The sequence below is a fragment of the Tachypleus tridentatus genome, chromosome 12, assembly GCF_004210375.1.
Source record: "Tachypleus tridentatus isolate NWPU-2018 chromosome 12, ASM421037v1, whole genome shotgun sequence".
In the NCBI taxonomy this organism is placed as follows: Eukaryota; Metazoa; Arthropoda; class Merostomata; order Xiphosura; family Limulidae; genus Tachypleus; species Tachypleus tridentatus.
Genome location: NC_134836.1, coordinates 95,427,745 through 95,451,425, shown reverse-complemented (window position 1 = coordinate 95,451,425; position 23,681 = coordinate 95,427,745). Strand labels below are relative to the sequence as shown.

At 33.7% G+C, this 23,681-nt stretch overlaps 1 pseudogene across 1 annotated transcript in view; it reads left to right on the top strand.

Moving 5' to 3' along the window:
• Positions 1-23,410, top strand: part of LOC143234062 (polycystin-2-like) — a 43,045-nt pseudogene extending 19,635 nt beyond the window's left edge. The window contains exons 4-16 of the transcript XR_013018503.1: positions 1,380-1,630; positions 3,936-4,160; positions 4,984-5,146; positions 6,574-6,639; positions 8,125-8,354; positions 8,597-8,718; positions 8,852-8,972; positions 9,099-9,197; positions 13,624-13,754; positions 14,627-14,839; positions 15,666-15,813; positions 20,501-20,599; positions 21,255-23,410. The product of XR_013018503.1 is annotated as a polycystin-2-like (transcript). The remainder of the gene's footprint in view (positions 1-1,379; positions 1,631-3,935; positions 4,161-4,983; positions 5,147-6,573; positions 6,640-8,124; positions 8,355-8,596; positions 8,719-8,851; positions 8,973-9,098; positions 9,198-13,623; positions 13,755-14,626; positions 14,840-15,665; positions 15,814-20,500; positions 20,600-21,254) is intronic.
• The last annotated feature ends 271 nt before the right edge of the window (positions 23,411-23,681 follow it).

The window sequence follows — 23,681 nt, the reverse complement described above, 5'->3', positions numbered from 1 at the left end:
AAGCAGAATGAAACTTCTTGAAATAGCAAGAAAAAAAGTTGTGGCTACACTTTTATATATATTTCTCGTGGATCACAAAATGTTTATTTACTCTAAACAAATAACTAAAATATCGAGTTGAAAACTGTCATAATAAAATTAATTTGGCAGTTCAAAATATTTGAGTCATAATTTATTAAACTTTTGAAAATTATTGTTATAAAGATTTAATTTAATAAAACAAAATGCTGATTTACCAGGATCCTTTTCTGAGAGCAACTAGTTATATTGCCTTGTATATACAAAACAGGCTTTTTAACGATATGTCAGGTATTTCTTTGAGCATGTATCATAAATAAAACATGTTGTCATACTATAATCCTTGTGCAAAACAACGGATAAGAGCAAGCATTTCTCCAACTGGCATGGATTCGTTATTAAACCGTTTCTTTAACGGTCTGTTTAAAGACAACTCCCCTCAGGTTATATTAACAGTGACAGGCAAAGACAACTACATTTACCACTAGAGAAAACTGTGATCGCGAGCCACTGGTGACCGGCCAAAAGGAAAATACTACTGAATAAGCCTATTAAATAAGTTAAGAAAGTCAAATATATTCCAGTTGATTGTTTCCTTAAATAGTGACTCCAACTGTACCAAGTGCAAATAGGTCCAACTCTAACTACTGCATTAACATAATGATGGACAAAGTCTCTCTTAAAACGATGCTAAAACTATTCAACGTGCACATAATTGAAAACTGATTGAATGTGTGTGTGTTTTTCGTATAGCAAAGCCACAAAGGGCTATTTGCTTAGCCCACCGAGGGGAATCGAACCCCTGATTTTAGCGGTGTAAATCCGGAGACATACCGCTGTACTAGCGGGAGAGTTAAGTAATTGAATAAGTGCTACTATTAATTTAGTTACTATTTTCCTTGATTAATACCAGTAAAGGATAACAATGTGTTTGAACAGCCTACTGCAGTAATAATTTACAAACCACTTTATCAAATAATAGAATACAATCTTTGAAATATTGTAAAGGTTGTGCCAAGTTAAGTATTGATTATTATCATTTCCGAAGAGATTGAGAAGATCTTAACAAATATTTAATACATATATATTTGATTATTATTATTGTCATTATATTTTTATGAACATCCTCGACATTTCTGACATATTCTAATTTTAGGATTAAAGTTATAGTTTGAATTGTTTCGAAATAAATATATTTTAATCACATACTTATATCTGCAAAGAGTACAAAACCAATTCACATCAGAACTAATGTACCATATTAATGTTATTAAGTGCATTTTCTTTACCTGATAAGTTTTTTAAAAATTTGGTCAACTTTGTCTGCTATGGATGATGGAAAAAAATACAACACGTTTCAGTTTGTTGACTACGTGATGCTGGACAGTCTTTATTGGGAGACATGGTATAATAACAATCCTACCAACGTGGAGGATCGAAATATACTTTATGAAAACCGACTTTTGGGATCTCCACGGCTTCGGCAGCTAAGAGTAAGAAATGACTCTTGCAACGTCCACGAAGAATTCAAGAATGCCATATCGAATTGTTATGAAGTCTATTCACCTGATGTCGAAGATAAGAAACCTTTCGGACCGATGAATGGAACAGCGTAAGTCTTTTATACCCTTACAATGCATTTAGAGTTGTGACTTTTAATTCATTAGAAACAAGTATAACAAACGGTTAGCATGTTGAAATAGGATATATATAAGGAGAAAAAGTTTCCCGACTGAATCCCTTTTCTACACTTAACGATCACGAGTTAAAAAAAACCCTGGGCCCGGCATGGCCAGGTGGGTTAAGCCGTTGGACTCGTAATCTGAGGATCGCGGGTTCGAATCCCCGTTGCACCAAACATGCTCGCCATTTTAGCCGTGGGGGCGTTATAATGTTACAGTCAATCCCACTATTAGTTAGTAAAAGAGTAGCTCAAGAGTTGGCAGTGGGTGGTGATGACTAGCTGCCTTCCCTCTAGTCTTACACTACTAAATTAGGGACGGTTAGCACAGATAGCTCTCGAGTAGCTTTGGGCAAAATTCAAAAAAACAAAACAAAAACAAACAAAAAACCCTGAAATATGGATAAATATTTATTTACACAGTAGAACACTACATTGGTTTTAAAATGTGTTGAAAAAATGAATATGCTTGGCTATACATTTTTAATATTTTTATACTGATAATTGTATGTATATAAATTAATTTATGTGCATGCGTGTCATTACTTCAGAAATGCAGTAGAATTGAGTAGTGCGATTTTTATATTTTTTATAAGTACGAGATCTAAAAATCTTTATTCCTTTTAGACAAATAAAAAATAAGCAAAAGGAAATCTCTAACAACTCGATCTCAAATCGGTTAAGAGGTAGACTTATGAGCTAAAATTTACACTTGAAAAACAAACAAACAAAAACACCTAAAGCCGATCTATGAGCCGCTATGTCGCCGCTAAAAATGAATGAAAACCACGCTTTTGAATTGATATCTAATAATGTTCTTGAAGCAGAATTGTGGTGCCATCAGTGCACTCTGCTACTGTGTAAAACAACAGTTTTAACAATAATGCTACAATGATTGAATTAATATAATGCAGTTTTCCAGTGTTGATAAACTAACAATAAATAGATATATATTAAATTAGAAATTATTTTAATACCTTTCGCCTGTAGAAGCTATGTAAAAAAGTGATTCAATCCAATCTGAATCCTACTAGTGATAGGCAGAAGATACGGTGAATCCCACTGAAAAGTGTTACAGTTGATCCCTGCATTTCTGAAAATTATTTCTCTCAGATTTAAATATATTTAGTATATGATTTAGTTTGATAAAATTATGTTTTTATCGAATTAAATTAATCCTGGTAGTTGATCCAAAAAATGATTGTGTTAAACAAAATACATTACTAATAAAATTAATATTTACATATAGGTTATTTGTTTGTTTTTGAATTTCGCGCAAAGCTACACGAGGGCTACCTGCGCTAGCTGTTCCTAATTTAGCAGTGTAAGACTGGAGGGAAGGCAACTAGTCATCATCACACACCGCCAACTCTTAGGCTACTTTTTTACCAACGAATACTGGGATTGTCTGACACATTATAACACACCCACGGCTGAAAGGGCGAGCATGTTTGGTGTGACGAGGATTCCAACCTGCGGCCTTCGGATTACGAATCGAGTGCCTTAAACACCCGGCCATGTCAGGCTTCCATAAAGATTTATAATACATTCTTGATAAATGTATTATTTGTAGTATTTTTAATCGATTTCGAAATTGAAATATATATTATATTTTAATAGAAATTTCTGGTAATAATTTAACATTAATATTTTAAAATGAGTTTGTGAACTGTGTTTTGTAATTAAACATTTATACTTTGGTTCTGATACAAGAAAGAAATTATTCTTCAGTAGTACAACGGTAAGTATGCGGAATTACATCATTATAAATCGGATGTGGATACCGGCGGTGGGCACAGCACAGATAATTTTATGTAACTATGCTTTTAACTACAAACAAAACGGTAAGAAAAATATAGGTAATTGAACGTTGCAAATACAACTGGAACCATCTTGCTAAACCTTTAAGGAAGCTCGTTTGAAATATTACCCCAGAATCTATACTTTTTGACACTAGTATTTATAGTTACCTGATCAATTGGAGGAAACCATGATAGCAACAATATAAAAAAGAATGTATTATCCTTAGTACCTGACACGTGAGTGTTGTAATTTAAAAAACAACAAGAACATCGTGTTTAATATTGGCACTTTAAAAACCTAATAGCAGAAGTTATGGAGGTAAATTAAACATCTGCACTAAAGTGATTGACACTATTTACAATTATATATATATATATTCAATAGTGATATACACATCGATAAGTTAAAAAAATAACAAACCTAATCCACCTAGATGGGCTTATCATACGGAGAAGGAAATGAATGGCTCCAACCACTGGGGTTTGCTGAGTCGTTACAGTGGAGCAGGATCATATGCTATTCTTGGTACAGCTAGATCACAGGCTGCGGCTATTATGCAGGAACTCTATGCATACTTGTGGATTTCTCGAGCTACTCGTGCAGTATTCCTAGACTTCACCACTTACAACGCCAACATCAACCTATTTTGCGTTGTGAAGTAAGATCTCTTCTATTCATTCTGAGGACTTAATGTACATTAAACAGCTTTAAAGTTTATTTTGATAATAACATTTCGATGCTTTTCAGTGTAGACAGTATATGCATATAATGATCAGTAAAATTTTGTGTGTGTTTTTGAAGTGAATCGAACTGGTATTTAAATAAATATGAAGTCCAATCTATCATTTTGTTCATCACTTGTCACGCAGTTATGCTAATTTCGTCAAGTTCAACCCATCATCACTAACCCTAGTTAAGATGAGGTCGAAAATGATTTAAAAGAATACATTACTAGTATCAATGCTACATATTCGTGAGACCCCATAACATCATGCATGTAAACAAATGTTGAGGTTAAATTTCTGATCCCTTTGGTTTTAGTTGTGAAATTAAGAGATAAATCGGCTTTACCCAATTAATATTTATATATTAATATAAAATGCATTGTATCTTTATTTTAATATTTTCATTAAACACCTCAAAGAAAACTGGTCTTAGTTTGAGCCACAGCTGTCTTTTATTGGGTATATTTTCTTTAAAATATTTTCACGAAAGCTGCTCTTAGTTTAAATCACATCTTTTTCATATTGTATTTATTTTAGGTTTATTTTCATTGAAATATTCAAGAAAATTGGTCTCAGTTTGAGCCACGGTTTTCCATTGTTGTGTTTATTTCAAATTTACAAAGTAAACTGTATTTGTTTGTTGGTCTTGATAACAAAATCCTTATTTTTCCTCATAATCGTATTGTATCTTTCTGTTAAGTTGACAAAAGTAATTCTTTAAAGCAGTTCTTTTGTTCCTTATGGCTGATCGTTTAGGTTAGTATTCGAGTTCCCAGCCACAGGTGGTATGATTCCTTCTTGGAGTTTTCGGACAGTGAAGCTACTGCGGTATGTGACACCATTTGATTATTTTGTTTTGGTCTGTGAGTGCATCTTCTGTTTCTTTATCATTTACTACATCATCGAAGAAGCCATTGAGGTAAGACTATTTATCTACCTGTACAAATACAAGTTTAGTGTATGAATATTGCTTTTGTATTGCTGTATTTTGGAAATATTCTTTCTGAGGTGTGTGATTGACTTCTGCTTTTTATTTTTTTTATATAGATACGTAAAGCTCGAAGGCATTGAGTAATAAGAAGTTTACTCATATAACTTTAACAAAGATGTATTGAGACAAATCGTTTTTTCCATATAACTGAACGTTATTAACGGTCTCAAAATATCCGCAGATAAACGTTAATTAATTGGATACATCTGTGAGTAATTATTAGAAAAAAAATCATTTTATGTTGTTCATGAAACTGTTTTTGTTAAAATAGTATTTTTTTCACTTGCCTTTTTTTAACCTATATATAAAAACATGGAAATAACTTGTTCTAAAAATAACTATATTTTATTTATTTTTATACGAGTTTTCCAAATAAATGCGATACATTCCTTTAACATTGAAATATTTCTTTTCTGACGTAATTTAAAACTTTAGGAAAGACATAAAACACAAACAGTTATTAATGCCAATACAAATACTACCACAAGAGTCGAACTGTGAACATTCTCTCTTCAAACATATTAAACAACAACTAAAAAGAGCCATTAGTTCATTGTACACGAAATATAACGAAAATACGTGGTTGTTTTTTTGAACGTGTGCAATAAAACACAATTTTGCCCAAGAATGAACAAGTAGCTTTGTGTAGCTTTGTGCGAAATTCAAAACAATCAATCAAATCAATCAACCTATCTGAATCGACGAACATAAAGGTGAGTATGCGCAACATAAACAAGAAGTATCTCCGTGTTTAAAACAACACAATTCATGTATATATATATATATATATACTTCAAGCATTTGGACGATGAACTAGGTATTCATACTATTCCATGCGAAGTCGTGTAAGTCAAATCAGCGAACTATGATTTCTGTGCGACCAGAGTGTTGAAATGAGCTGTGGAAAAGCATCTTCCTCCAATATATGTATTATGGAAAGCATGCAGAGTGGTTTACTTTAGATTGACAGTCTTATGATGGAGGCTTTTGCAGTAGAAACCACGCTTCACGATTATTTTTAACATGCAGGGTCGTCACACAAGGCATAACTGAACTTGGCAACGTGTAGCGTAATGATGTGGTGAGATTTCAAAATTATTTTAACATAACATACTGACACTTTGACATATATTAAACAGATTAAAGTTCAATAAGAGATTCTTTTACCTTCTCTTTTCAATTCAAGGTGACTGATATAGGCGATGCACTAGTGCTTTCGTACACGAATATTAATTCTTACAGTCGAGAATCCTCTGCAATTTTGGTGAATAGGCGGGAAATTTTAAATACACATTTAACAATACAAGTTTGTCTATAGACGATTAGTTACTCAATCGGTATCCTTTAATTTTCAGATTAAACAGAATAAATGCAAGTATTTCAAGTCGATTTGGAATCTACTAGATATTTTTGTGATCTTGGTAAGTTTTGAAAAACTACTTTTTAAATTTAACTTTAAAGATTTTGGATTTTCTTTAAAATTCCGAAATATAAAATACGAGTTTAGTGTCACATGTTGTGTATTTTATGGTATTCACTTTAAGAATGTATAAAATGTGTCAAACTTGCGGATTTTCTGATGTTTTAAACTAATTTTAAAATCATTCAGAGGACGCTTGTTGTTAGTGTACAATAAAAATAAAGCTAAAGTGTAGTGAACAACAATGTGCACTTTTTAAGAATGGTGATGTGTATGAATGCATTTTAGTCGCAATAGATTAAAGAATTAATTAATGTCCGGTGGGACAGCGGCAAGCTCACGCATTTACAACGTTAAAATCCAGGGTTTTATATCTCGCAATGGGGACAGCAAATAGTCCACTGGGGCTTCATTTTCAAATAAACAAACAGGCTGTTGCTATATAAGTGCTGGATGATGGCTGAAACGCCGAGAGATAGGGGGTAGACAACGTGTCTTGTACAAGGTGGAACATACAAATCAAAAGTGAAACGAATTTTGAGGTGAAAAATAAAAACCTCATCCAACATGGTTACACTTCTATTTAACCACCATAGTTTGAACTGTAAGTAAAATAATATGTAATCAGGCGTGTCATTATAAATAGTGTGAATTGTTGTGCTGCTGAATGTTCACATGTTCCAGACGTGAGCGGGTTATAAAAGTAACAATCAATCTCATTATTCGATCCAAAGAACAGGACAAAGCACTTTCTGACAGCGGCTGCCAATGACTTGCTCCCTTCCCTTGGGCCACATTGATTGTTTGTTTTGAATTTCACGGAAAGCTGTACAAGGGCTATATGCGTCAGCCATTCTTAATTTACCAGTTTAAGCTAGTCATCACCACCCACCGCCAACTCTTAAGCTACTCTTTTACCAACGAATAGTGAGATTGACCGTCACATTATAACTTCCCCACGACTGAAAGAGCGAGCATGTGTGGTGTGACGGGTATTCAAACCCGCAACCCTTATATTACAAGTCAAACGCCTTAACCACCTGGAAATGACCAATGATTGTTTGTCAACAAAGCTGTCACTATTACTTTTATAAGCAATCCTAATCTTTTAACCACAGGTTTCTAAACCGACATGATGAAAACCGATAAGTGTGCTTTCTTCTAGCCATGCCACATCAGGCTATCTGCTGTGATTCCTGAGTGGAATTGGGCCTCTGATTCTAGCGTTGTAAATCCAAAAACTTGCTACCGTCCCACCGAGGGACAAAAACTGATATACATGAACTTACAAATAAACAAGTTGAAGTGTCTTTTCTTGTGATCTTTTAAGCAGATATTTCGTAAGTACTTTTTATTGTCAAAAAGAAAGCCTTGTAAAAGGTAATAAAGATTTTTTATGTTTCATTTCAAAATGAACAAGAAATATATGTACCTATACTTAACACCGTGGTCATCTTTTATTTTATTTTTCCCACCTTTTACCCAGATATCACTCGTCTGTATAGGGTTCAGCATTTTTAGAACTCTTACTGTTAACGGTATGATGGAGAGGCTGCTTGAAAACCGGACGTGTTCGCAGACTTCGAAACCCTTGGGTTTTGGCAAACTCAGTTTAACAGTGCCGTTGCCATAACCGTATTTTTCGCATGGATTAAGATCTTCAAGTACATAAGTTTTAACAAAACGATGACTCAGCTTTCGTCAACTCTGTCACGGGTAAGTAGAAACTTCTATATACGATCAGTGTGAAGCTCTTGATGTAAAGTCTAACTTTTTAAAAACACTAAACATCAGCTGAAAGCTTAGAGTTAAAATTTTCTGTTTAATTTTTGGTAGTGTTCCAATCAACGTTATTTCATTGGATAATGGATGAGACGTAAAGTTGATTTGAATAATAATATTTCATAAAGTAAATGTCATCTCACAAATCTCTATTTCTTCTTCCTTTTCCTAAACAGTGTTCCAAGGACATTGCAGGCTTCGGGATCATGTTTTGTATTGTGTTCTTGGCCTATGCTCAACTGGGCTACCTGTTGTTTGGTACACAAATAAATGATTTCAGAAACTTTCTTAAGTCCATGTAAGTTTTTCTCTATGAAGTAGTTTAGCGGCTTAAATAACGATATATTCTCGACACTGAGTCATTAATTATACGTTTTACAATATGTAAAACAAGTGTTTCATAATTTAAATAATTTTTATGTATTTAACAGATTTACTTTACTTCGTATCATATTGGGAGACTTTAACTTCGATGAAATTGAGGCGGCCAATAGAGTGCTTGGACCAATATTCTTTCTTAGCTACGTGTTTTTCGTGTTCTTTGTCCTGATGGTGAGTGTTGTTGCTTAGAAACGTATTTTATTTATTTTTAGACAATATTTTACCAGCTTTTCCTTAATATTCAGTATCCTCTTGCAAAATAAAAAGAAGTCACATTTAGTCGAATTTTTCTTGCAGAACATGTTCTTGGCCATCATCAACGATACCTATGCAGAAGTAAAATCCGAGCTGTCAAGTCACAGAAATGAGTTTGAAATTGCTGACTACTTTAAACGGGTGAGTGTCAGTCAACTTAAATATATACAAATACAGTTATGAAATTAAATTATCTATACTTACCGAATATAAAATAAACTCATATGAAGGCTTGGGTATTATATTAAAATGATTTTGAATATGCAATCAGCAAGTCGTGCGACGACCATAGTAGACATGAAGTTGCGTTACAAAGGTTTGTGAGGCCCGGCATGGTCAGGTGGTTAAGTTGCTCGACTCGTAAATCTGAGGGTCGCGGGTTCGAATCTCCGTCACACCAAACATGCTCTCCCTATCAGCCGTGCGGACGTTATAATGTGAGGGTCAATTCCATTATTCGTTTGTAAAAAAGCATATCAAGAGTTGGCGGTGGGTGGTGATGATTAGCTGCCTTTTCTTTAAACTTACACTGGTAAATTAGGGACGTCTAGCGCAGATAGCCCTCGTGTAGCTTTGCGCGTAAATTCGAAACAAACAAACTGTCTCGAATTTGCTGTACAAATAAATGTCGGTAAATTAAATTTATTATAAATATAAAACGTTTCTCTAGGTTGTATCGCCAAGCAGCTCAGCCGTAGTTCTGCAGACTTACTTCTCTGAAATAGGGTTTCGATACCAGCAGTAGGCAGATCATAGATAGACCACTGTATATTTTTATTGATGACGATAAACCCGCTTGAAATAAAAATGTATCTCAGAACGGCTGGTATGGGTATTAACACTTTTACTCACAAAGAGTTAACCTGAAGATGACCTAGGAAGGTCGAAACATTGTTCTTTGCTTTATTAGTAAAAGTGTTAGTTCTCATACCAGCCGTTTTAAATTACATTGTATATTTTTGTGCTTTACAAATTCTAACCACTCACCCTTCTTCAATAACAGACATTATTTGATTGCTTCATAATTTATATTACTTGTTAACATTCCACAGCCAAGGGAACGGGCTTTGAGAAATCAGCGGAGAAATGTGGAGCCTAGTTGATTAGGGCTGCAGGTTCGAATCCGGATGATCACACTATTTGTTGGTAAAAGAATATCCTAAGAATTGGATGCAGGTGATGTTAACTAACAGCATTCTTTCTGGTATATTACTGCTAGCTTAGGGTTTACTTGTCTGTAGTTGACACAAATATACACGATGGTCTATCTGTACTTTACTCATCACGGTGATCCAAACCTGGATTCCAGCGTTTTAAGTCCACAGACATCCTGATGTGTTGCCGGGGAGCTCCAGAGTGTGGTTTGTTTGTTTTTAGTTAAGCACCAAGCTACACGATAGGCTATCTGTTCACTGCATACCACATGTATCGAAATCGGTTTCTAGCGCTGTAAATCCGCAGACATATCGTTATGCCACTGGAGAGCACTAAATTAGGAACTTTACCTTTAGTCTTTAGATTTAACTTGTACTATTTCTCACATAAATAAGCGCAAATACAAAGAAAAATTAATAATACGTTTTGCTTTTTCCTCTTTTATAAAGAATGAGGGTAAATATGGATGATTTATTAAGTGCTACCGAAAATACCCGAAATAAAAGAACAGTGAAAAATATTATAACCATTTTTATTTCCCAGAAACTTGTGTTTGTGTGTGTTTTCTTATAGCAAAGCCACATGGGGCTATCTACTGAGCCCACCGAGGGGAATCGAACCCCTGATTTTAGGGTTATAAATCCGTAGACTTCAAAACGTTAAAAAAAGGTCACATAGGTACGATGATGATAAAATTATCATAGCTAATTTTAGATGCCTCCATACGTCACGTTATCTAACCAATATAAATGTCACCATGTGTCACGTCACGTCACGCTCGATTTCTTGAAATAAAAGCGAAAGCTGGTATTGGTACAAAATTTCAGATTTCTACGTTCTTTTCTGTTGGAGCGTTTGGCGGTCACAAATTACTTTCTATATGGTTTTCGCTATTTTGTGGCCCGACATGGCCAAGCGTGTTATGGCGTGCGACTCGTAATCTGAGGGTCGCGGGTTCGCATCCCCATCGCGCCAAACATGTTCGCCTTTTCAGCCGTGAGGGTGTTATAATGTGCGGTCAATCCCACTATTCGTTGGTAAAAAAGAGTAGCCCAAGAGTTGGCGGTGTGTGGTGATGACTAGCTGCCTTCCCTCTAGTCTTACACTGCTAAATTAGGGACGGCTAGCACAGATAGCCCTCGAGTAGCTTTGTGCGAAATTCCTAAAACAAACAAACAAACAAGCGCTATTTTGTTTCATTAAAAGGATGCGTACGCGTCTGCGCTCATGCATGTGGATAAGTAATAATACTCAGGTGTACATCTCACGCGTACGTGAGTGCCTGTCTGTATATATTTGATTTCTATTCGTAATATACAGTTTGTTAGTTTTTAAATTTTGCTTAAAGCTACACGAAAGCTGTCTGCGCTAGCCGTACCTAATTTAGCAGCATAAAACTAGAAGGAATGCAAGTAACTAATCATCACCACTCACCACCAACTCTTGGGCTACTAGTGGGACTGACCATAACTTTATAACACCCCACGGCTGAACGGACGAACATGTCTGGAGTAAGGAGGATTCAAATCAGTGAATCGAAAGCCCTAACCATCTGGCCACGCTTCGCCTGTAATATGAAGAATAATCTATTTTCTATGTGGATTTTCGCTAGTTTATATCATTAAAATAGATGCGTACATCCCTGCGCACTTGCACGTTGATGGTGCACACCATCAAGATCTACTTAATATGGGTGCCAAATTTTAGATACCTAGATGTCTTACCCTTGAATCTATGGCGGTCACACTTATTTTCTATGTGGTTTATTCCCCCACCTTGTCTCATAAAAAAATGAGCATACGCACACATACAGACACTCCCTTTTATTATTATAGATAACCCTTCAAAATGGGCATTATGAGAAGCCAAACCATAAAGTGTGTGTAGAAAGTGAATAAATGAACAGTTTTCTGAACAAGAAAATTAATCACACATCTATTTATTAAAATTAACTAGAGATGATGATTCTGTTTAGAGTCAGTGAGAAAAAAGATGTTGCTGAATATACTAATATGCTGTAATAATGAAATAATATGTTTATTTTTCTCTCTGTGTGTGTATGACTGCCATAGCTTCAAGAATCAAGAAACCTGACATTTTGCACACAAAATAAGTGGACTCTTAGAGTGTGCACCAGAGTATTATTAATTATCTTATTCACATGTGTGCGCACAAGCGAACATTTCTATTGATACAAGCTAGCAGAAAACACATAGCAAAGAAATGATTTTTATATTACAAATAGACATTTCAGATAGACATGCACGTGTGTGAGGGCGCGCGCACGCACATGTTTATGTGTATGTATATGTGACCGCCGTAGCTCCAAAAAGAAAGAACCTAAAGACATTTACAATTTGCCCCCACACTAAATGGACCCTGAGTGTTTGGACCTGGGTGTTATTACTTATCTACGTGCAAGTGCATCTTTTTATATGAAAAACTACATAAGAAAAAAATGCGATTACCATAGCCCTAAGAGAAAGAATGTAGACATTTTGCACCCATACTATGTAGAACATAAGGGTGTGCACCTAGGTATTATTACTTATCTTATTCTTGTACGTTCGCGTGCATATCGTTTAAATGAATCAAGCTAGCAAAATATCAATGGAAAAGAAGTGATTCCTTATACAGAATACGTGCACTGACAAAGCCGTCTAGAGTATATCAACCTAATAACCCTAGTTCTCTTGCTGTGTGTGTGTGTTTTCTTATAGCAAAGCCACATTTGGCTATCTGCTGTGTTCACCGAGAGAAATCGAACCCCTGATTTTAGGGTTGTAAACTTCGTAGACTTACCGTTGTACCAGCGGAAGAGGATATGTTTGGTAGTTATATATATAATATATTGGAATGTGCAATAAAACGTGCGGCATACATATATTTGATAAATAACATTATAAGGAGAAAATATTATAAAGAAGGACTTATATATACTTATACTTAATATAAGTATAAACACGGTATCGATGCACGTATATAAAATATCAAATTTTATTTTTAGTACAAGGATTATTTTTCTGTTTTTGAATTTTGCGTAAACCTACACGAGAGATATCTGCACTAACTGTCCCTAAAGGGCGAGCAGGTTTGATGTGACGGGGACTCGAACCCGCGACCCTAGAATTAGGAGTCGAGTGCCATAACAAACTGGCCATGCTGGGCCTAATACAACGGTCTCATAGGCAACTTTCCTTTGACTAAGAAAGCCATTTGTGTCTAACGTACTAAGCCTTTATACATATACTAACATTTGAGGTGATTTTTTATTATTAATATGATTGTATTTGTTTCATGAAGTTTAAAAACAAGCTTGCTTTTGATAAATTTACTATGGTTTTTGAAAATAAAATAGAATAACCAAGGAAGCGGATAAAATGTTTTCTTATTAATGGTTTTATGTTTTCAGGGGTACAACAATATTATGGGAAAAGTTGGCAAGCGTGACCAACTTATTGATATACAGAATGCTCTGAAACTCGCAGATAATGATAACGATATGACGCTTTCGTTCGACGAAGTTCGTCACGCTCTACAACGGTAAAACTATGTTATATTATCTCGCCTTTTGTGTATTAAGACACGAAGTTGACTACTCGACTGTAAACGAGAGAAAGGAATGATGGGACACATTTTAGCTTGCATAAAAATAAGAAATGGGGTAGATTTTGACTTGCACAAAAATTTGTCGTTCATGATTAAAACAAGAAGTAGGGAGTAGATTTTGACTTGCAGAAAAATTTGTCGTTGACGATTAAAACAAGAAGTAGGGAGTAGATTTTGAGTTGCAAAAAAATTTATCGTTGACGATTAAAACAAGTAGTAAGGAGTAGATTTTAACTTGCAAAAGGTTTTTTTTGTTGACGATTAATACAAGAGGGAGTCCTCAATAGCCGCAAATGTAATTAATGGTCAAACGGTCAAGAGGCTGAGCTATGAGATAAAAGTTTGTACTTGAAAACAACAGACAAACAAACAAAATAAGTTTCAACTTCAACTTATGTTCTTCACACCTAACTCGACAACAGATTTTTAAAGTTAAAAATATTTATTAATAATTGTATTCGTAGAGCTGCTTTGGTGAATGACAAAGATGCACTTCACTGCTTCCCTTTTTATGCATATATTTCGTTTTTTGTAATAACATGCATAATTATTTTAAATATTTTATTTAATTAATGGCCTTTTGAAACATTTTTATTAATTCAATTCTCTCTTAAAATATGTATGGGAATATAATTTTGTCATGTGTTTGTAAAAATGAAAATGTTTAAAAATTTGAGGTTAATTTAATTTAGATGTATATTTACGTCTTAATGTGAGTGTAGATATGCCAATATTTCTGTGGAAAGGTTCGAAGTCAATATATACTTTCATGTAGGAATTAAGTGCGTTTCTTTCGGCTTTTGTAGGCAAAATTTTACGGAGATTGAGATCGAGATGTTATTTGCAAAGTACGACAAAGCAGGAAATCGTGAATTAGATGCACGAGAAACGAAACAAATGCTGGCTGACATGGAAGGTGAAAAAACCCAGTTGAACAGAGAAATTAGAAGAGAACAGGAAGAGTTTGGCTATTCACTTAATGGAAGTGAAGGAGATGTTACTAAAGAAATGATCAACGGGTACGTCAGTGTTCAAACATTGTAGAGATGCTTGTTGGTTAGACCAGTGTTTCCCATTCTGAACAGTACCGCCCTCTTGTGGGCATTTTTAAGATTCAGGAGCAGTAAACTTTGAAGGATGGGACAGAAACTAGGAAGAGCATATACTACTTGTAATAAATATTTGGGCGTGCAGGCTAAATGGAGGAACTGTTTGTTTTACGTGTACTTAAAAGTGGGGAGTGCAAATAGAATGTATGATAAACACTGCGAGATTCGTATCGTAAGTATTATGAATACTCGCGTGTTTCTTCCATAGAGTGCTTCATCCGATCAAGAATAAAATTACGATTACAGGATGTTATTGCTTTTGATCCTTATATATGGATCTCACTCATAATTCACCGAATTTATTATGATGAATTAAGCCTAATTTGCTATTTCAACGTGTCCTTTGTCGAAACCGAACTTTTCTTTGAAATCGAAAAAGTTTATAATTTTTTATACAAAATAAGTTGTAAAAGTACACACGTCTTTAAAAAGTAAACAAGTGTTGTATGTTTTAGGATAATAAAAATCAGACAAAGGAGATTATATACTTTACATTGAAGTTTAAATCTAATTGTTGTCCTAAAATATGGAAGTTACCAGTTACGAGTGGGATGTTATGATTACTGGTATGGTTAATAAGTCATTCAATTGGTAAGTCTTTTAAAATAACATTATGCTTTTAAGAGATTTAGTGATAGTGTGTCATTCTGAAATGTGTATAGCTATAGTAAAAGTAACAAATGAGGTTGACAGTTTGTGTTACGTTAAAAAATGTTATATATCGTCTGTCTTCTAGTCTTTCTGGACGAGTAGATAAAATGGAAACAACTATTGGAAAAATTGGTATTAAGATTGATACCGTGCTTAGAAAAATGGACGCCATGGAAAAAGTGAAGTCAAAGAAAAAAGAAAACATAAAAAAAATTTTGGATACGATTTCTGAAGTAAGTGAGGTTTTTTTTTATCTAATTACATCACAAGATGAGTGGTAAGTTTTTGTTTACAAAATGATATGAATATAAGTTTGAAAGATGTCAAAATTTAATGAAAGTTTTGTGAACCACGTCGTAATTGTATGATTCACAAATATTTTAAATAGTTTCATATATATAATCAAAATCACTGGAAGGTATGTAACACATTTATAAATTTAAACCACGGTAATGCTCCAGATGACTCATGAATAGTGACGTAGGACATTGAAGTGTACACTATACAAAATGGACTTATCAATTGCAGATCGAAGACTTTTATGTTTTAAATTTCTTGTTTTTGTAAAATATATCATGTATATTGAGATACTGATATTTGGACGTATTTTTTGGTGTAAATGAAATATCTACACGATATCTGTTTCTAATTTTACTCTAAATGATTTATTTCGCATCCCTTTCTGCACTTGCGATGTTTTTCAAATAATTTTTATATGCAAAAACGGCTCGTTTGGGCTGAGAAAACACTTTTACATAGAAGAGCGAACAACGTTTCGACCTTCTTCGGTCATCGTCAGGTTCACAAAGAAAGAGGTAACTGACCGGAAGCTGACCACATGTTTGAAAGGGGTTGTGTAACTGTGTGTCGAAATGTAGAGGGCGGTATTAGATGTTTGAATATATAATTTTATTTATTTTATTAATATAGGTATAAAGGCGTTCTTTTATATTGGTTTATTTTGGGTTTAAGTTGTTGTATAAGTAAGGCTTCTTTAATTTTGCGTTTGTTTATGTTTGTTTCTTTATTTAGTATTTGAGTGTTTTCTATGGTTATGTTGTGTTTATTTGACTTGCAGTGTTCGAAAACGTGTGAAGGTGACTTTTTATGTTCTTTGAATCTGGTTTCCATTTTTCTACTTGTTTCTCCAATATAGAAGTCGTGGCAGTTATCACATTGTATTTTATAAATAATGTTGGTGTGGTGTTTGTCAGTGTAGTTTTACATAGTATAGACCTCAGTTTTGTGCCGGGTTTTTGAATAAATTTAGTATTAATTGGAATGTCATATTTTGTTACTAATTTTTGCCAAATGTTGGTTATTTGTTTGCTGATGTCAGGAATATATGGTATACAGCAGTATATGGTTTCGTGGTTTTTTGATTCGTGAGCTGTATTTACTTTAGTTGGTTGATTTTGCTTTCTGTCTAGGTGTGTGCGTATAATGTTTTCTACGGTTTGTGGAGGAAACTTATTGATGTTGGTGAAGTATTGTTTTATTTTGTCTAATTCATCGTTAATTTTATCTGGTGAGCATAGTTTTATGGCTGTGTTTATTTGGTTTCTTAGTATGTTGAGTTTTTGTTTTGTTTCATGTGCTGAGTCTCAAGGAATGTATAGTCCAGTATGGGTGATTTTTCGGTGGATTTCTGTTTGAAATTGTGTATCAGTTTTTGTAATTTTGAGGTTAAGAAATGATATTTGTTTGTTTTCTTCCTGTTCACATGTGAAGTTGATGTTGGGATGTATAGAGTTAATGTGATTGAAAAAATTAAGTATGAGTTTTGTAGATGTGAATCCCGCAATCGTGTCATCTACATATCTGTACCAGTATAATGGTGGATGTAATGCTGTGTTAATTGCTTGTGTTTCAACTTGTGTCATAAAAATATTGGCTAGAACTGGTGATACTGGGTTGCCCATGGTTAGGCCATTTGTTTGTATATAGTTTTGGTTGTTGAACATGAAGTTTGTCTTTATCGTGGTGAATTCTATGAGGGTTGCTAACTGGTTACTGGGAATTTCTATAGTTGGGTTAGGGTCTCGGATATAGAGTTCTAAGGCTATCTTGCAGGCTTCAGTGGTTGGAACTTCTGTAAAGAGGGATATAACATCGAAACTGGCCATTAAGGCTTTTTGATTAAGTTGATTTAGATTAGACTTGAAATTAAAAGAGTCTTTGATAAATGAGCTGGCTGATTTTACATATTTGGAGCACGCCCATGCTATGTATTTACCAAGATTGTAATTAAACGATCCATATGTGGACATTATTGGTCGTAATAAATAATCTGGTTTATGAGGTTTGAGGATGCGGTATATTTGTGGTGGGTGTGAGTCGGTCTTGCGTTGGTAGGAATAAAGTGTTTGTGAAATTGTGTTGGCTTTTTTCATTTTTAGTACTATTTTGTTTAGTTGCGTTTCGTGTGCCTTTGTGTGTATTGGTTTAAATTTGTTTGTGTCTGATAGAATGTTCTTCATTTTTTGGATATATTCATTTATGTTCATTATGACTACAGCGTTTCCTTTATCTGCTTTTAGAATTTTTATGTTTATGTCTTGTTTTTGGTTTTTAATGCAATTAATGTCTCTTTTTGTAAGGTTGTTTTTCAGTTTTCTATTTTGTGAAATTATGTTGATGGTTTTGTGAGAAAATTCTTTGAAAAAATTGTTTAAGATGTTGTTTTTTAGGTGTTTCTGGAAAATATAAATTTGTAATTTTACTTGGGAAGTTTGGCTGTTGGATGTCAATAAAATTATCTAAGTTGTCTTCTTTTTGTTGGTTGTTTTTGGTTGTTTCCTTGTTTTTGTTCTCTGTAGAAAGTATCACAAGTCTCCTGGCTAGGTCTTCTAAACATGTTTTGATTTCTATGGTTGGAATGTACCTAGGTGCTATAGCGAAGTTGAGTCCTTTGTTAAGTAGTTGTTTCTCGTCTGTGTTTAATTGACGGTCGGATCTGTTAATTATGATATATATTCCTGACATCAGCAAACAAATAACCAACATTTGGCAAAAATTAGTAACAAAATATGACATTCCAATTAATACCAAATTTATTCAAAAACCCGGCACAAAACTGAGGTCTATACTATGTAAAAACTACACTGACAAACACCACACCAACATTATTTATAAAATACAATGTGATAACTGCCACGACTTCTATATTGGAGAAACAAGTAGAAAAATGGAAACCAGATTCAAAGAACATAAAAAAAGTCACCTTCACACGTTTTCGAACACTGCAAGTCAAATAAACACAACATAACCATAGAAAACACTCAAATACTAAATAAAGAAACAAACATAAACAAACGCAAAATTAAAGAAGCCTTACTTATACAACAACTTAAACCCAAAATAAACCAATATAAAGGAACGCCTTTATACCTATATTAATAAAATAAATAAAATTATATATTCAAACATCTAATACCGCCCTCTACATTTCGACACACAGTTACACAACCCCTTTCAAACATGTGGTCAGCTTCCGGTCAGTTACCTCTTTCTTTGTGAACCTGACGATGACCGAAGAAGGTCGAAACGTTGTTCGCTCTTCTATGTAAAAGTGTTTTCTCAGCCCAAACGAGCCGTTTTTTGCATATAAATTTCTCAACAAGTGGGTTTCTCGTCATCACTGATTATTATTTCATCAAATAATTTTTGTTCTACTGATAAGCAGAGAACAACGCTTCGACCTTCCTAGGTCATCTACAGGTCAACCTTTGTTAACGTGGCTTAGAAAGTCACGTAACTTTCAGAATTCGCGGCTGAAAGTGTTCAGAGGTTATGTCCTCAACTTTGCAGATCCCATCATTGGCTCGAAAGTAATATTGAGGGCTTAAAAGACTAGCACGTGAGGTTCCATTCCTGCGGTAAGCACAGCGCAGATATCCCACTGTTCAGGTTTTTTGCATTTAAACCAAATAAAATTACTTACGCGGTATTATTTGTACTTTTTTCACCTAATTTTCACTCACTTCACTTTTTAAAAAAATAATATCATTTCTAAGAGTAGAATTTTAAGGAATAATAGTATAAATAAAGAGAAAAAATATTTTTCAAATTTAATATGAGCTAAAGACATTTCATGTGTTTCATTTCTGTGAATGTTGACCACCCCCTCAGTGGCACAGCGGCATGTCTGCAGACTTATATTGCTAGAAACTGGGTTTCAAAACTCGTGGTGGACAGAGCATAGATAACCTATGCGCAGCTATGGACTTAACAACAAAGTAATCTGTGAATGTTGATAACAAAATTACAAATTATAATACATGAAACGTTTTGCTTGTTTTTTTTTAAATTATAACTCGACTGTTTTGCTGTAAAAACACGCACACACTACAAGAACAGTAAAAAAAACTCTTCTATTTTTTATTAGTGTTACTTTGTTTTTGAATTTCGCGCAAAGCTGCACAAGGGCTATCTGCGCTAGCCGTCCCTAATTTAGCAGTGTAAGACTAGAGGGAAGGTATCTAGTCATCACCACACACCGCCAACTCTTGGGCTACTCTTTTACCAACGAACAGTGGGATTGACCGTAACATTATACTGTCCCCACGGCTGAAAGGGCGAGCATGTTTGGTGTGACGAGGATTTGACCCCGCGACCCTCAGTTGAGCGCCTTAAAATCCCTGGCTATGCCGGACCTTTTATTAATAATCTCACTCTCCAGTAGCTCAGCAGTACGTCTTTGGACTTACAATTCTAGAAACCGAGTTTCGATACCCGTGGTGGACAGAAAACAGTTAGCCCATTGTGTAGCTTTGTGCTTAAATTCAACACACCAACAACAAATACAACCGCATAAATCTTATCGTATCAATCTTTTCATATGTAATATTTTGATTTTATGGATTAGCGACTTAATTCATTTGTTGGCGTTATCTAATATAGTCTTTACTTTTTTTTTAGAGCGAAGGACTAGACGACAGGACTAAGAGGATGCAGATGGAAAAACTAATGAGAGAGGAGTTGCAACGCTGGGATTCTCAGACATCTCTGGAAACTCCTGTAAGTTTGATCTTAGAATACGTTTAGTGTTAATATACAGTTTTGGAATATGTCGCACAATCTGTCAGCTACGTGTTTTGATACAAAATATTTATACTTGAAGACGTATAAATCTATAGACACACACTCACATTTACATACAAGGTACCCAGAAGTCTGGACCCATACGGAAAAATATACAATGTTTTCTCAACTGATTTACTGTTCAAATTGTATGCCATTAACGGCTATGCACATATCAGTTATTGGTATACTGTGCCTTCATGGTGTTTTATTTCAAGAAATATGTACATATGACATTAGAAATGGTTTTTGGATTTTAAAAATATAATGTTTGTCTTTCCTATGGGTCTATACTTCTGGGACACCTCGTACACTTATCAACAACGTGTTAAACTTGAAAGCCCTGCACACTCTTTGGAAGCGTACACGTTGTATTTATAATTAATTAGTTACGTTGTATGGTCTATCAGGTCATTTTAAAACGTGTTACATGACAATCTTATTGTAGTTTCTTTTATAACATGATACTAGGATTACTATATAATATCTTAAGAACAGTTAATGTTTTTTCTTTCTAGAAATATCTACAAGTGAATATCAAATGTTTTAAAAATCGTTTACTTATTTGACCGTCCCTGAATTTGTTTTTCAGAGTAAACACAAAAAGTAATAATATAGCGCTTCGTGAACTACAACAGACCAAGATGAGGATGCTATACTACCAGAGTGCATGAAGATACTCCCTTTTCTTGTGAAAAAACACCTGTTTGAGATTATTGTATCCTAAACTGCCTTATCGTGTAAAGAGTGCAAAAATTCCATATATTTTTCGTGTGTACGATCCAAAATTAAGCCTCTGTTTGTTTGTTTTTCGTATTAAAATTAATGCAACAATTTGACGTCATAGTATAGTATTTAAATAGGTTTTGATTTTCAAACAGACTAGGTTGTTAAATCCAGTTGTAGCGTATCATATGTTACTAGAAACTTGAGATCGGTTTTGTTTTACTAAGAAAGTAAATAGCGTGGTTAGTTTTCAATAAGTGAGTCTTATAAAACTGATATCACAACGTGTGAACATTTATTTTTTTATAACCACGAGCATTTGTAAGTGCAAAAACAGACTTAGACCTGTTATTAAAGTCAGTATTAAAATATAGCACATGAAATTAAGACATTCGACGCTCAGATTTTTGTATATGTTTCTGTTGCGCATGCTCATTGCCCGGGCGTGTTTACACGTTCTTATACGAAAACTGGGTTAATTCTTCAGTATTGATGAATTACATAATATACACACACACAAATTCGGTTTTACCAAAAACTCAAAGACTGAAATCAAGCAGAAAATTGAGATAATGTAGTGGGATAAAAATACAAAACTTTCCAATACACTTGTGTATAAAAGTTATCGTCAAGTTCAGAGAACGTGTGAGAAAATTTACAAGTCTGTAAAGAGCAACACGAACATTTTCCTCTTTATGTAAATCAAGATACATTAGAAGAAGTATGCAGAGGCGAGCAAAATAACTATCTAAAATATTTGGATTCCATTTTCATATAAAAACAATGGTACACAAAGCCTATGTAATTCATATAATAAACTCTTCCACAAGGTGAAGATCCATATTGATTGCACTTGCCACACTTGCGATATATGAGCTAAAAATTGTCTGTTATTAAAAACTCATCAAGGAAAGTCTTCTGGTGTTTCACGTATGGTCAAATTGATACTTGAAGACATATAAAATTATATGATATTGTAAATTTGTTAAATAATAGTATCAGTTCGAAGATCTACTAATGCTGCAAATTTATAGCATGTTATCTTTCTTTTTTTTGTAATGAGGAATTATTAATTAATTATTTGTTGTTTTAATCCTTTAAAAACTTGTTATAAAAAACTCTTCTTAAAGTTTATCTCAACTACTCAGTTGTAACATTTTTGTTTTTTCATTTGTTTTTTCAAATACTGTATACAAAACGTAATGAAATAAAAACATAACATCTAAATATGATTATTTATTATAACTAAAATCAGTACTTTTGTGGTCAGCCATAATTTAGTTGACAATATATTATGAAAAAGTGAAGAGTTGCTATTCTTAAAACAAATTAATATTTGTTTTTTATTCTTAAGCTTAGAAAATCGTAGAAAACAAGGTTTTTTTATAATTAGAAAAAACTGCTTCATGAAAAGTTTAAAGTAAACTAATAAGACAGTTTTTTTATACCGTAATGCTGTTGAATAATTTCCTTTTTTGATTTACATTGTACATTAAAACAGACAAAATGACAGTTTAGCATTGCCGAGTGTACAATGTTGTACCAAGCTGCATTTGCCCCTCTTATTATGCGTGTTCTATTCTAATCAAAGTGTAATCACAATCACTCCAAACATTTTTGTCTTAACTGTCGTTAAGAGATAACAATCTCTTTGCTTCTTTAATAAATTGATTTTTAATCATCTTAAATATTTATTTTTGAAATATATTTTTCGAGGTCAGCAAAAAGAAACAAAGTATTTTGATCTGTAACTTGTTATTTCTGTTAATGTTATAATTTAAGATTTATCCTAAGTTAAAATTGATATTCTGAACTTGGTAAGAAGCTGGTTTGAAAATAATCATTATTTCGGTTTGTTTTTCATAACATTTTACCATAGAGTTGTTTATTTTTCAATATTTTTAACTGAAAGCATTATTTGAACTGCTCTTACTAGTATATTTTGTTCTGAATGGGTATCTCTTGCATGTTGTATGCACGGAATTGAAAAAGAAAATAAAATGTTGCACAGTAACGTCATAATCCATCTCTTGTCTTTATTCAATCAAATTTTTTTTTTTTAGCGTGACAAAAACAATAACACTAAGAATTTTGGATTTTGAATGAGTTTTAATTATACACGTTTAATATGAATGTTGTCGTATTGCAGTAAGTAAGATATTTATTCTTCCATTACTTTTAAAGTGGAATATTAAAGGTGTCTGTGTTATAGATGCGTAGTAATAGTAAAGTAATCAATATATATCGCTTCCATTAATTTATTAATATAATACATGCTTATACGTAAGTGCAA